General features: G+C 38.2%; 1 pseudogene; it reads left to right on the top strand.

Annotated features, from left to right (window-relative positions):
• The first annotated feature begins 3454 nt into the window (after positions 1–3454).
• Positions 3455–4711, top strand: LOC137210928 (ornithine decarboxylase pseudogene; annotated as a pseudogene).
• Positions 4712–5757: the final 1046 nt, after the last annotated feature.

The following is a 5757-nucleotide window of genomic DNA, read 5'->3' as shown; positions in this document are numbered from 1 at the left end:
ATTACTTTTTCTTTTCCAATTTGGATTTTTTTTTTCTTCTCTGATTGCCATGTCTAAGACTCCCAAAATATGTTGAAAAAATGTGGTAAGAGTGGATTTCCTTGGCTTGTTCCTGATCTTAGGAGGAATGCTTTCAGCTTTTCACCATTGAGAATGATGTTTGCTGTGGGGTTGTCATATATGTCCCTTATTATGTCTAGGTAGGTTCCCTCCATGCCCACTACCTGGAGAGTTTTTATCATGAATTGGCATTGAATTTTGTCAAAAGCTTTTTCTGCATTTATTGAGATGATCATATTTAAAAAAAATTATTTTATACTGGAATATAGTCAGATAACAATGTGTTAGTTTCAGGTGTACAGCAATGTGATTCAGTTATACATATACATGTATCTATTCTTTTTCAAATTCTTTTCCTGTTTAGGTTATTACAAAATATTGAGCAGAGTTCCCTGTGCTACACTGTAGGTCCTTGTTGGTTTTCTATTTTAAATATAGCAGTTGTTGTTGGAAAATATGCTTGATATTGATTTCAATTTTCTTAAATTCACCGAGGCTCACTTTGTGGTCCAGCATGTGTACCACATGAAAAGAATGTGTATTCTGCTGCTTTTGGATGGAATGCTCTATAAATATCAGTTAAGTCCCTCTGGTCTAATGTGTCATTTCCTATTGATTTTCTGTCTGGATGATCTGTCCATTGGTGAAAGTGGGGTGTTAAAGTCCCCCACTATTATTGAGTTACTGTCAATTTCTCCTTTTATAGCAGTTAGTATTTGCCTTATATATTGAGGTGCTCCTATTTTGGGTGCAAAAATATTTACAATTGTTATGTCTTCTTGGATTGATCCCTCGATCATTATGTAGTGTCTTTCTTTGTCTCTTATAATTTTTATTTTAAAGTCTATTTTGTCAGACATGAGTATCGTTACTCCAGCTTTCTTTTGATTTCCATTTGCATGGAATCCTTTTTACCATACCCATACTTTCAGTCTGTATGTGTCCCTAAGTCTGAAGACAGCAAATATAGGGGTAGACAGCAAATATAGAGGTCTTGTTTTTATATCCATTCATCCAGTCCATGTCTTTGGGTTGGAGAGAGATGATCATATTGTTTTTATTTTTCAGTTTGTTAATGTGGTGTATCACATGGATTAATTTGCATATATTGAAGAATCCTTTCATCCCTGTGATAAATCCCACTATGTATGATCCTTTTCATGTGTTGGTGGATTCGGTTTGCTAGTATTTTCTTGAGGAATTTTGTGTCTGTGTTAATCAGTTATATCAGCCTATAGTTTTCTTTTTTTTATGGTATCTTTGGTTTTGATATCAGGGTGATGGTGGCCTCATAGAATGAGCTTGGGAGTGTCCTTCTTCTGCAACATTTTTGGAAGAGTTTCAGAAGGATAGGTGTTAACTCTTCTCTAAATGTTTGATAGAATTCATCTGGAAGTCATCTGGTCCTGGATTTCTGTTTGTTTGAATTTTTTAAATCACACTTTTAATTTCAGTACTTTTGATTGGTCTGTTCATATTTCCTATTTCTTCCTGGTTCAGTCATGGAAGGTTGTACCTTTCTAAGAATTTATCTGTTTCTTCTAGATTGTCCATTTTATTGGCATATAGTTGTTTGTAGTAGTCTGTTATGATCCTTTTTATTTCTGTGGTGTCCATTGTAACTTCTCCTTTTTCATTTCTAATTTTATTGATTTAAGCCCTCTCCTTTTATTTATTTATTTTTCTTTGATGAGTTTGGCTAAAAGTCTATCAATTTTGTTTATCTTTTCAAAGAACCAGCTTTTACTTTCATTGATCTTTGTTATTGATTTCATCATCTCTATTTCATTTATTTCTGCTCAGATCTTTATGATTTCTTTCTTTCTACTAACTTTGGCTTTTGTTTGTTCTTCTTTCTCTAGTTGCCTTAGGTGTAAGGTTAGGTTGTTTATTTGATATTTTTTCTTGTTTCCTGAGGTACATTTGTATTGGTATAAGCTTCCTTCTTAGAACTGCTTTTGCTGCATTCCATAGGTTTTGATCATCGAGTTTTCATTGTCATTTATCTCTAGGTATTTTTTTATTTGCCCTTTGATTTTTTTTCAGTGAGCTATTGGTTGTTTAGTTTATTCTCCATGTGTTTATGTTTTTTACAAGTTTGTTTTTCCTGTCAGTTTTTTCTAATCTTATGTTGTGGTCAGAAAAGATGTTTGATATGATTTCAATTTTTTAAAATTTATTGAGACTTGATTTGTGGCCCAAGACATGATCTATCGTGGAAAATGTTCCATGTACACTTAAGAAGAAAGTGTATTCTAGTGATTTTGGATGGAATGTTGTATAAATATTGGTTAAGTCCATCTTGTCTAATGTGTTATTTAAAGCCTATGTTTCCTTATTGATTTTCTGTTTGGATGATCTGTCCATTGGTGTAAGTGGGGTGTTAAAGTCCCCCATTATTGTTGTATTACTGTCTATTTCTCCTTTTATGGCTGTTCACATTTGACTTATATATTGGGTGCTCCTATGTTGAGTGCATATATATTTATAATTTTTATAATTTCTTGGATTGATCCTTTGATCATTATGTAGTGTCCTTCCTTGTCTCTTGTAACAGTCTTTATTTTAAAGTATTTTTGGTCAGTTCCCTCCACCTCCACTGCTGCTGCCCTCTGCCAGCACTCGGTGCCACCTCAGGCTGGTTGTCCTCTGCTGGAGGGAGCAAGGTGGTGAGCAACTGGGAGGGTGGTTGATGGGGTTGGTGGGGAAAGAGGCAGGGTGGCCAGTGGTCCTGAGTGCTCAGTGGTGGCAGCATCTTGTCTCCATGGAGCCTACCTATGGTGCCCGTTTGCTCTAAGGTGGACAGCAGATTGTGCATTTATCAGAACATTTTCACTGCTGCACCGAGGGCACACACATCTTCAGTGGGACTCGGAATTCCTGGAGAATCGCCTTTGTGAAAAGCTGGCATAATTTCTTTAAATTCCATCTCTTAGTTTCCCATTTTGTTGTTTCAAAAATATATCAAGAAACCACGAATAACTAGTAATGAAGTTTGACTGCCATTTCTTGGATGAAGGTTTTACTGCCAAGGACATTCTGGACCAAAACATTAATGATGTTCCTTCTTCTGAAGATAAGGATGCCTTCTATGTTGTGGACCTGGGAGGCATTGTAAAGAAACATCTGATATGGTTTAAAGCTCTTACTTGAGTCACACCCTTTATTTATTATTATTATTTTTTTTTGCGGTACGCGAGCCTCTCACTGTTGTGGCCTCTCCCATTGTGGAGCACAGGCTCCAGACGCGCAGGTTCAGTGGCCATGGCTCACGGGCCCAGCCGTTCCATGGCATGTGGGATCTTCCCGGACTGGGGCATGAACCTGTGTCTCCTGCATCGGCAGGTGGACTCTCAACCACTGTGCCACCAGGGAAGCCCGAGTCACACCCTTTTATGCAGTCAAATGCAATGATGGTAGAACCATAGTGAAGACCACACCTGCCATTGGGAAAGGATTTGACTGTACCAGCAAGACTGAAATCCATTTGGTGCAGAGTCTCAGGGTGCCTCCAGAGAGGATTATCTATGCAAATCCTTGTAAACAAGTGTCTCAGATTAAATATGCTGCCAATAATGGAGTCCAAATGATGACTTTTGATAGTGAAGTCGAGTTGGTGAAAGTTGCCAGGGCACATCCAAAGGCCAAGTTGGTTTTTCAGATTGCCACTGATGATTCCAAAGCAGTCTGTCACCTCAGTGTCAAATTTGGTGTCACGCTCAAAACCAGCAGGCTTATTTTGGAATGGGCAAAAGAGCAAGATATTGATGTCATTGGTGTCAGCTACCATGTGGGACATCATTGTACTGATCCAGAGACCTTCGTGCAGACCATCTCTGATGCCCACTGTGACTTTGACATGGGAGCTGAGGTTGGTTTCAACATGCTTCTGCTTGATATTGGTGGTGGCTTTCCTGGATCTGAGGATGTAAATCTTAAATTTGAAGAGACCACCAGTGTAATCAACCCAGTGTCATGCAAGTATTTTCCATCAGATTCTGGAGTGAGAATCATACCTGAGCCAGGAAGATACTGTGTTGCCTCAGTTTTCACTCTAGCAGTTAATATCATTGCCAAAAACTCATCTTAAAGGAACAGACAGGCTCTGATGATGAAGATGAGTCGAGTGAACAGACATTTATGTATTATGTGAATGATGGAGTATATGCATCATTCAACTGCATCCTCTACGATCATGAACATGTGAAGCCTCTTCTGCAGAAGAGACTCAAACCAGATGAGAAGTGTTATTCATTCAGCATCTGGGGACCAACCTGTGATGGCCCGGATCGCATTGTTGAGCACTGTAACTTACTTGAGATGCATGAGGGCGATTGGATGCTGTTTGAAAACATGGGTGTTTACACTCTGCTCTGTCACTGCTGTCACTGCTGCTTCTACTTTCAATGGATTCCAGAGACCAACCATCTACTATGTGATGTCAGGGCCACCATGGCAACTGATGCAGAAAATCCAGAACCATGACTTCCCACCCGGAGTAGAGGAGCTGGATGTTGGCACTCTGCCTGTGTCCTGTGCTTGAGAGAGTGGGCTGAAACGGCACCCAGCAGCCTGTGCTTCAGCTTGTATTAATGTGTAGATACAATTCTTGTAGCTGTTAACTGTGAGTTTAGCTTGATTTAAGAGTTTGGGGGGGGACCATTTAACTTAACTACTTCTAGTTTTGAGATGTCTATGTGAGTAGTGTTGGCACAGATGCAACAATGTGGAAGACTAGGTGATGGGGTCACACTTAACTGTGTTCCTATGGAAACTATTTGAATATTTGTTTTATATAGATTTTTATTCACTTTTCAAACATGCTACTAAAGCATGCCCTTCAACTGCTGAGCAAGCATTTGTATCTTGTGCATTATCAGAATGGGCCAGAAGCTTAGTGTTGTGACCTGTTTTAAAGTAAATACATAAGTAATCTTGAAATGATTTTTTTTTTAAAGTCTATTTTATTTGATATGAGTATTGCTACTCCAGCTTTCCCTTGATTTGCATTTGCATGGAACACCTTGTTTCATCTTTTCACTTTCGGTCTGTATGTGTCCCTAGATCTGAAGTAGGTCTCTTGTAGACAACATTTATATGAGTCTTGTTTTTGTATCCATTCATCCAGTCTATGTATTTGGGTTAAAGCATTTAATCCATTTACATTTAAGGTAATTATCAATATGTATGTTCCTACTGACAGTTTCTTAATTGTCTTGGATTTGTTTTTGCAGGTATTTTTTTCTTCCCTTCTTCTTTTGTTCTCTTCTTTGTGATTTGATAACTTTCTTGTTGTGTTTGGGTTACTTTTGTGTGTGTGTGTGCGTGTGTGTGTGTGTGTGTGTGTGTGTTTCTATTGTAGTTTTTTGATTTGCTGTTCCCATGAGGTTTTGATATAGCAGTCTATATATGTAAAGGTTGTTTTAAGTTGCATGCCTCTTCCCCACCTAGAGAAGTTCCTTTAGCATTTGTTGTAAAACTGGTTTGGTGGTGCTGAATTCTTTTAGCTTTTTCTTGTCTGTAAAGTTTTTGATTTCTCTGTCGAATCTGAGCAAGAGCCTTGCCTGGTAAAGTATTCTTGGTTGTAGGTTTTTCTCTTTCATCTCTTTACATATATTGTGTCACTCCCTTCTGTCTCGCAGAATTTCTGCAGAAAAATCAGCTGATAATCTTATGGGGATTCTCTTGTATGTTATT

The sequence above is a fragment of the Pseudorca crassidens genome, chromosome 18 (assembly GCF_039906515.1).
Source record: "Pseudorca crassidens isolate mPseCra1 chromosome 18, mPseCra1.hap1, whole genome shotgun sequence".
In the NCBI taxonomy this organism is placed as follows: Eukaryota; Metazoa; Chordata; class Mammalia; order Artiodactyla; family Delphinidae; genus Pseudorca; species Pseudorca crassidens.
This window is presented reverse-complemented; position numbering and strand designations above follow the sequence as displayed.